This window comes from Carcharodon carcharias, chromosome 2 (genome assembly GCF_017639515.1).
Source record: "Carcharodon carcharias isolate sCarCar2 chromosome 2, sCarCar2.pri, whole genome shotgun sequence".
NCBI classification, from domain to species: Eukaryota; Metazoa; Chordata; class Chondrichthyes; order Lamniformes; family Lamnidae; genus Carcharodon; species Carcharodon carcharias.
Window position 1 is genome coordinate 8,075,831 of NC_054468.1, and position 9,989 is coordinate 8,085,819.

A 9,989-nucleotide genomic window follows, 5' to 3' on the forward strand; every position below is an offset into this window, starting at 1 on the left:
AAATTTCACCCAAAAGGTGAGGGGATCTGGAACTCATTGCCTGAAAGGATGGTAATGGCCAGATCTCACGTCGCATTTAAAAGCTACTCGGATATGTGCGAACTGTTGTAACCTGCATTATTACAGAACAAGAAATGAAAAGTGGGGTTATGCTAGATCACTACTTTTGGCCGGTTCAGGCGTGATGGGCCAAATGGCCTCCTTCTGTGCGGCAAATTTGAATGATTTTATGATTCTACGACACGAGGGTAGTTTCAGCACTGGGTCTTTTTTTTAGTCATCCTGTACAGGTTAACATCTTTGTTTTCATATCTACAAACGAGATCAGAATCAAAATACTGAGACAGGGTTTGATACCCGGAGCTGATCAAACCGTGACAGATCGACATAGTGGAGGCGAAATAAATGACGGTCCTTTCATTGCTGAGATGTTGAATTGTCTCCAGAATTAGAGGAACGCTTGCATAAGTATAAAGGATATCCCCACCCAGGATATAGTCATAGTCTGAGGGAAACAGAGTGTGGTCAGAACCCCAGGAGAGGGCACGGATTTTGACTCGATTCCTGCAGGAGGAAGGGACATTGGCAGAGACATTCGTTTCTATTTGCTTCAGAAGCTGCGGTTTGTCTGTTATGGTGACGTCTCCACCTGAAAGAAGATGACAAATCTCTGTCTCTTGGGTCCGTGGGAATATGGCCACATCCAAAGCGGCGGTCCCAGGGGGCACTGAAGTGCCCATGCCCTGGAGCAAAAGGAAAAGTTGCCAGTGTGTAACTTGTCTTGTACGGATTGACCAATGAGGGGGGTCAGGCCGTTTCCAGTGTGGAACCGTGGAAACAGAGAGCAGCGGACTAGAGATCTGGGTGTCAAATAGTCGAATGTTTGAATTAAATTTTGAAAAATCAGAAATTGATGTCCCCTGCGTTCCGCGTTGACGCTACTTGTGTTCATTAACTTAGGGACGGGAAATGCCCCCGAGCCTGATTCATCATTTAACAAGTTCATTACTCATCTGTCCACACAAGGCCAGGTAAATACCTGCCTTTGCTGCAAATCACCTGGCAGCCTTACCAAAAATTATACTTTCCCGTCCTGGGTTTGAAAAATTCAATGGATGCCCAGAAACAACCAGATTTTGGAGCAAAGAATTGCAAGTTTCCATTTTCATACGTTTTGGAGAAAAAGCGTTTCGTGATTTCAGCCTCAAATGATGAGCTCTAATTGCAGGATTAAATGATGAGCTCTAATTGGAGGATGCTGCTCCCACTTTCTGAGTTCCATTGGTCTTCGATATTTGAGATCCAAAGCTCTGGGATTCCCAACCCTAAACATCTCTGCCTCTCTGTCCCACTCTGAGATGCTGGTTAAAACCTACCTCACCACTTAACCTAAATGCCTTAATATTTTGGCTCATTTGAATAGCCGTGTGGAGTTATACTACATTAAAAGGCGCTTGATAAGTGCAAGTTGTTGGTATTCTTCATCCCCCGAGAAAGGAAATGGTATCTCCTTATCAAATCGAACAAATGGTTTCAAAATATGAAACACCTCAGTTGGATAACACTACCGCTGATTAAACTGAAAGGAAGCATCGTGTGCTCATAACTTATCCCTTTAAGCCCTTAAATCCAACAAGACCCTCTTCTTGTGTCGAAGGTTTCACGTATGGCTTAAATCGCTCCCTATAATGATTCAGTCGAATTGTGAATTTCAGACAGCGAAACATCAGTTGCCCAAACATTGAACCGGGTACAGTGTTTTTTTCTTCTGCCTATGGAAGTGACAAGACAGCCCATCGGGGCTTAGGCTGCTTGGTGCAGGGCAGCACCCTAATCAATGTTCTGAGTTAGTGTATTCGCACTAAATCTCCTGCTACGATTAACGTGGCTGCTGCTAAAATGTAAAATTGCGGTGGCTGGATCAGTTGGCCGCTATTCACCTCTCCAAGTGATTTCAATAGATATCAAAATCGGGTGGGCAACATAGCGGGAGATTGATCCATTACTGTCTGTTTGGCCATAGCGGCCATAGTTAACTCTACACCCATTAGCTGTTCAGTGTAGTAACCAGTTATTTACTAGCCAGCAACGTTACGTTCCAAGAGCGAATTTAAAAATTAACTTCCAAATATTTCCCCTGCATTATGAAGTTATGTCTTGCTTTCTCATTAGTGCACAGGGTACATATTACTCACCTAGAAGAGCAGTTAAAATGCTTTAAATTTCTGTGCCTGCTCCCAGTTCAATTACTTTCTTCTGCGAGAAATTCATCTTCTGCTCCTCAAAGTACTGACACAAAGCAAGAGCCTAAAAAAACAGCATAACAATGTTACACCTGCAACATACAGATGGAGCTGCCAAGAAATTAGGCAGCATCAGTCCTTCCTGGCACCATTGGGGAAAGGAGCATTTCTCGTGAGTTGGCTCCTGGGCCAGGGTTAAAGTTGCTACCAGGAATCCTGGGATCAGTGGGGTGGGTCGCTCAGATTGTTTACCTCGTCGACTCTCTCCTGTGTGAGGCCAGGGAAGGGTCAGAGATGGACCAGGTGAAGATGAAAGTGGAAAGTGAAAACAACGTTTTCCAGTTCAGAGCGAGAACATGCTTCCTGCTTTTATTTATTTAACATATCCATTACCATTCCCTTTGAGTTTCGTATCATGAAACCTTTTGTCATTTAGCCTCTCTGTCCCTCCACCTTACCTTTTGTTCTTCCTGCCCCCTCCTTTTCACTTGCGCAGAACCTATTACATGTGCATCTTTCCTCGGTTCTGTTGGAGGATCATTTAATTGAAACGTTAGCTCTGTTTCTCTCAATGAATTTCTTTTATTCTTTAATATTTTATTCTAATATTTTGTTCAATTGACTAGGTCAGTACTTCCATTGCCCACCCTTCACTGTCCTTGAGAAGGTGGCGATGAGCTGCCTTCTCGGACCGCTGCAGTCCATGTGGTGTACGCACATCCAAGGTGCTGTTAGGGAGGGAGTTCCAGGATTTTAACCTACTGGTGCCGGACCTGCTGAGTATTTCTAGCGCTTTCTGTTTTTATTTCAGGTTTGTGGCATCTGTTTGCATTTTTTCTTTATTATTGTTGCACTACTTCTAGGGAAACACTTCTTGAGCTGTTTTATAGGAGCACATGAATTGCTGGAAAAAAAACTAAAAGGCTCATCTTCATTACCATAATTGCAGACGAATAATGCAATGACAATGTTGTTGTTGACTAACCATAGCAACGAGTCTCTCAACCAGATTATAACGGACGCAGACATAAGATGAGAAAGCCACGACTGTTGGTGAGCTTTGGGAATCACAGATCCAAAGTCATTTGTTCCTCCCAAGTACGTAGGAACCAACGATCATATCTTAAAATACTCATATGCTGTCTCACAAAATATTATTTGAAAGTAAACTATCTAATTTGAATTTGAACTCATCAACACTAACTGTTTCTAGCTAGGCAGCCTGTTCCATCGATTTACCACTACTGACTGAAATAACGTTTCACAGCTTGATATAAAAGGATCCCTATTCAGAGGATGCGCCTCTGGTTCAACTGTTCTGTAAAAAGGTGGAAAATTCTGTCATAGTCTACCTTCTCTAGTCCAAATAAACTCCTCAAAACACCTATCATATTACCTCTCAGTCTCTTTTCCGGTGAAAACATGCCCAATTTATATAAAAATTCCTCATAACCCAACTCTTTCAAACGGTCATTCATTCTAGCTGCCCAATTCTCTGTCATTTCAATAGATGCAGCACTTTTGTCTTTAGTAATGGCAACCAGTCCAGTGCACAGTATAACTTGGTGAGATCATTTCAGCTGAATATTTATCTTCTAATGCGTCCTATGATCTGATAGAGAAAAGCTAAAAGAAAGACCTGCATTTATATTGCGCCTTTCTTAACCTTGGGTTGTCCCAAAGTGCTTTATAGCCAATGACATTTTTTTTAAAGCGTGCTGTTGAAATGTTGGAAACATGAAACAGCAACTCAACTCGAGGGCAAGTCAACAACTCTACTGAAGGCTGAGGTTCAATCAAAAACCTGTGATCCAAAGAACAGATTGTGGATGGAGAAAGCGCAGGAGATCCAACAGTTAGTTGACAACTATGATGTGCGAGGTTTCTTTAGTGCAGTCAAAGCCGCCTACAGCCCAAGGGCCAACTCCACTGCTGGCCAAGAATGGAGAGGCACTCATCAAGGACAGAGAGGCAGTCCTGTCTTGCATGTCATCGTGGAGCAGGCGGAGGATGGTGACAAACATTTAGGGCAGCCAAAATGGAGGAAGCTGCTCCATAATCCTTTGCGGTTGACATTGTGGAAAGCAGATGGAATACAACTTGAGGAAGTGTGAGGTCATGCACTTTGGTAGGAAGCATAGAGGCACAGACTATTTTCTAAATGGGGAGATAATTCAGAAATCTGCAGTGCAAAGGGACTTGGGAGTCCTAGTCCAGGATTCTCTTAAGGTTAATTTGCAGGTTGAGTCGGTATTTAGGAAGGCAAATGCAATGTTGGCATTTATTTCGAGAGGGCTAGAAATTAAAAGCAGGGATGTGCTGCTGAGGCTTTATAAGGCTCTGGTCAGACCACATTTAGAATATTGTGAGCAATTCTGGGCCCCGTATCTCAGGAAGGATGTGCTAACCCTGAAGAGAGTCCAGAGGACCTTCACGAGAATGATCCCAGTAATGAAAGGCTTAACATATGAGGAACATTTGAGGACTCTGGGTCTATGCTCGATGGATGAGGGGAGATCTGATTGAAACATACAGAATACTGAATGGCCTGGATAGAGTGGACGTGGGGAAGATGTTTCCATTAGTAGGAGAGACTAGGACCCGAGGGCACAGCCTCAGAGTAAAGGGAAGACCTTTTAGAACAGAGATGAGGAGAAACTTCTTTAGCCAGAGAGTGGTGAATCTATGGAATTCATTTCCACAGAAGGCTATGGAGGCCAGGTCATTGAGTGTATTTAAGTGCAAGATAGATAGGTTCTTGATTGGTAAGGGGATCAAAGGTTACGGGGAGAAGGCGGGAGAATGAGGTTGAGAAACTTATCTGCCATGATTGAATGGTGGAGCAGACTCGATGGACTGAATGGCCTAATTTCTGCTCCTATGTCTTATGGTCTTCTGGTCTTATGGTCGTTTGTGAGGTCAAAAGAGACCATGTACAATAGTTGGTGCTGTTCCCTGCATTTCTCTTGCAGTTGCCAAGCAATGAAGATCCTGTCCATTGTGCTCCTTAATGAGTGGAATCTGCATTGTGACTATGCAAGGAGCTCGTCAGCCACAGGGAGAAAGTGATTGAGGCAGATTGTTACAGTGATCTTCTCTGTCGAAGGACGACTTTGAAGGTCTTTTTAACAGAGACCCTGTCTTCAATGCGAGCGCCCTCGACTCCATCCCACAGAATGCTACCCACCACCATCTCAGCACAACCCCAACTTGGCACCACTTGGAAAAGGCCATTTGACAGCTATAGAGCAACAAAGCATCAGAAGTAGATGGAATCTCCACCGAAGCACTAAAGCATGGTGGGGAAGTGCTGTTGGCGCAAGTACATGGCCACATCCGCCTTAACTGGAAGGAGGAGAGCAAGCCAGGAGATCTCAGAGATGCTGTAATTGGGACCATCTTCAAGAAAGGTGACAAGTCTGACTGCAGTAACTATAGAGGAATCTCCCTGCTGTCAACCACAGGGAAGGCCATCACAAGAATCCTCCTCAATTGCCTTCTCCCTGTGGCTGAAGAGCTCTTCCCAGAGTTGCAATGCAGATTCCGCATAATGGGCATGATTTTCACCACACGGCAACTGCAAGAGAAATGCAGGAAACAGCACCAACCCTTGCACATAGCCTCCTTTTGCCTCACAAAAGCTTTTGACACTGTCAATCACGAAGCATTATGGAGCACTCTCCTCTGTTTCTGCTACCTCCAAACGTTTGCCACCATCCTCCACCTTCTCCATGATGGCATGCAATCCATGATGCAGGCAAACAGATCCATCACAGACCCAATCCATCTTCTGACTGGGCTCAAGCAAGGCTGTGTCATTGCACTGACTCTCTTCTCGATCTTCATTGCCACAGTGCTCCTTCCCACCCTCAGCAAGTCCCACTGGAGTGGGACTAAACTACAGGACAAACAGGAACTTGTTCAACCTCTGCCACCTGCTCGTTAGATCCAAGGTTGTACCATCCTCTACCATTGAACATGAAACAATGTTTGCATCTGCGCGCACTCGGAGGCTGAGATCCAAGCCCTCGCCAACACCTTCACTGAAGCATAGGAAAACATGGGTCTTACACTAACCATCAAAAAGAGAAAGGTCCTCCACTGACCTGCTCCTTCCACACTGCACTGCCCCTTGGTTATCAAAATCCTCGACAAGGCCTTGGACAACGTGGGCCACTTTCCATGCCTTGGAAGCCTACTGCCAGCAAGGGCAGACATTGACAATGAGCTGCCTTCAGTGTGCCTTCAGGCATCTAAGGAAGAGAGTGTTTGAAGACCAGGACCTCAAACCCAGCACCAGGCTGATGGTCTACAAAGCAGTAGAGATACCAGCCCTCCTATATGGCTCAGAGACGTGGGCAATGTAGAGCAGGCACCTCAAAACTCTCGAGAAATACCATCAGAGCTCCCCCCAGAAGATCCTGCAAATCCATTAGCAGGATATGTGCACCAACGTCAGTGTACTTGCTCAGGCCAACATACCCAGCATGGAAACATTGACCACGCACAATCAGCTCCGCAGGGCAGGCCACATCGTCCGCATGCCTGACATGAAACTCCCGAAACAAGCGCTCTTCTTGGAGATTCAACACGGCAAGGGAGCCCAGGAAGGCAGAGGAAATGCTTCAAGGGCACCAGATAATCTGTTTATTTGTTTTTTGTGATGTTGATTGAGGGTAAAATAGTGTCCTGGAAACCGGGAATAAAATCTCTGCCCTTCTCTGAAGTAGTGTGTGATTTTTATGTCCATGTGAGAGGGCCAACAGAACCTCGGCTCAATGTCACACCTCAAAACAGCACCTCTGACAGTGCATTGCTCTAGCAGTGCTTCACTGGAGTGTCAGCATTCATTTTTGTTTTGCTCAAGCCCTGGAGTAGATATGAACTCACAATATTCTGATTCCTAGATGAGTATGGTACCACCTGAGCCAGGGCCAACACAAAGCTGCACAGTTAAAATATTTTTTTTAAAAGTACATGAAAGGGTTTTAGAAAGTGTTGGCTCTTACTTTGGGTGATATTCGGACAACTGAATGGATGAAATGAGTCGGCTCAAAATGCCTTCCTTTTCTGTGATTATTTTGTCAACACTGCTGCAATCTTGCTTTGGAGTCGGAGTGCCAGGTTATGGAGGAAATAGAACTGATGTCCTGCCAGTTTCTGTCATAGCAACAACTGCAACGTGTATTGATATAGTGTCTTGAAAGTAATGAAAAGTGCCAAGGTTATTCAGTGAAGCATTATGTTTAAAAATGACATTGAGCCATATTTGGACAGATGACAAAAAGTTTGATCAAGAGATAGGTTTTAAGATGTGTCTTAAAGGTGGAAAATGAGGAAGAGATGCAGAGAGGTTTCGGGGCCGTAATTCCAGATTTATGGCTGTTAATGCTGAAGGGATGGTCATCACTTGAATTTGGGGAGGCTAAACAGGCCAGCACTAAAGGACCGCAGTTATCTCAGAGGGACCAGAGGATTTCAGAGAAAGGCCAGAGGCAGGTCATGAACGAATTTGAAAACAAGGATGAGAATTTTATAAACAAAGTGCTGTTTAGCTAGGAGTCAGTGTAGGTTAGCAAGCAAAGGGGTGAAGGATGATTTGGGATTTGTTCTAAGTTGGGATGTGGAAAGCGAGTTTTAGAAGACCTCAAGTTTGTAGAGTGTGAAGGCTGTTAAAATACACAAGTCTGGATTTACAGAGACATAGAGGAAGATTTCAGCAACAGCAGAGCTGAGGCAGTGCTGGTCAGGGGGTGGGGGATGGGGGGGCGATGTTACACAGGTGGAAGTTTATGGACCGAGTGGTGGCGCAAATGTGTTGTGAGGCTCATCTCGAGAAATACGACAGTAGGTTGTAAAAAGTCTGGTTCAGCCTCAAACAGTTGTCACGGGAAAAAAGGGAGTCAGCAGCGGGGGAACAGAGTTTGTGGTAGCGACCAAAGTCAATGGCTTAGTCTTCCCAATATTTAAATGGAAGAAATTTATGGTCACGCTGTACTGGATATTGGACAAGCAGTCTGAAAATTTAGCACAATGGAAGGGCTCAAAGCAGGTGCAGTCGAGCTAAAGCTGAATGTCGCCAATGTGTAAGTGGCAAGTAATGTTGTGTTTTGCGGTGATATCACTTATGAGCGGCAAGTAGATGACAAATAGTGAGGTGGGGGGCAAGGATACGTTGTTGGGTGTATCAGAGGCAACAGGGCAGGAATGGGAAGCAAAACCATTGATGGTGATTCTCTGGCTATGACTAGATAAATAAGAGTGGAGTCTTGCAAGTGCAGTCACTCAGTTGAGGGTGAAGATGCGATGGTGGAAGTGAGTTGATTAACTCTGTTAAAGACTGGAGACAGGCCGTGAAAAACGAGAAACAATTGTTTCCCTGCTAGTCACACACACTGTCAATTGTGACTGATAGGATCCATTGCAATACTCTGGAATACGAATGGAAACCTGATTGTGAGGGTTCATAAATGGGCTTCTAGGAAGGATTGGCATGAATTTGGGAGACAACGTGTTCAAGAACTTTAAAGAGTAAAGGGTGGTCGGAGATGGTGCGGTGCTTTGCAAAAACGGAGAGGTCAAGGATTTAATTTTTGAGAGTGAGTGGCGATGCCAGATGTTGTTTCAATGTTACTATGTGAAGGATGCCTTAGAATCTATATTTTAAATGCAAACATCAGCATGTGATTGCTATCCTTATTTCTATTATAGTTTACTTTTAATGAAAACATTTGTAAATAGAATCTGACTATGTGAACTTGTCATGTCATTTTAGTGCACGTTTTTCCTTAGCAACTGTTAGTGGTGCTTTGAGGCTCAGGTCAAATCTAATTAGCGCTCTGTGACGGGGTAACGTTGCCACCACGAGCGAGTTGTCTTCCAATGTACACAGTTGCCTTCACATTTGACAAGGTGAAACTGCTGTGAACTTACAGCATCCCAGACCATAGTTCCAAACTCTTTGTCAATTATTGGTTTCACACCGATTTCTAAAATGAAACCACACACTGGGTAGCAAAGTTTGTAAGTCAAACCATGGGTCCCCCTGCCAACGTGAGTGAAAGGTTTTCTCAGCAGGGCCGTCATCTCGCTTTCCGGCATTCGGCTCGATTTCTCTTGATCTCCCATAATTCTGAAAATGGCAGTCAATCTGTCTTAGGCTTACTTGCGTCTTCACTTGTAAACTGCATAAAATAAATATGTTTGAAAATGGTGTTTTGTAACAGCTTGAAACGTCATTTCATCGTCTTCTAACATCATGCACACAACTTCTCAATGTTTAAACACATCGGGGTCGACCACCTTCTTGGCATTAGATGAATTAGGTGGGGGGTATCGTATCGGACTGTTTTTACACGCTCCGCACAATAGTTAATTCTATTAAATGCGATGGAGTTCACTTCCTTCCGCGCTTGACTCTCCCTCTTTGTTTTGGCGACTAAGACTGGGCAGTACATTTAAGGTGTTGTCTAAATAGTTTGCGATACAGTTGCTCACAAGTCCGCTGACATAATGTACTGCTTCGACTATGTAGTTCAACATTATATTGTCTTTGATCACATCTCTGGATTAATTGGGTTTGTTAGTATTGATTACACTAAGGTTTTCTGTCTGTCTCAGTTTACCCCTCAGCCATTTTAACACCGGCAGTATGACTGCAATCAGTTTTTTACTCTGTTCCCATTAAATCCTGTCTGCTTTCTATGTGCATATTTTGTCCAATCCGTTTTATAATTTCTAAACTGT

The 9,989-nt window shown here is 44.1% G+C and overlaps 1 pseudogene; it reads right to left on the minus strand.

Annotated features, from left to right (window-relative positions):
* Positions 1-254: 254 nt before the first annotated feature.
* On the minus strand, positions 255-9,329 carry LOC121272999 (annotated as a pseudogene).
* Positions 9,330-9,989: the final 660 nt, after the last annotated feature.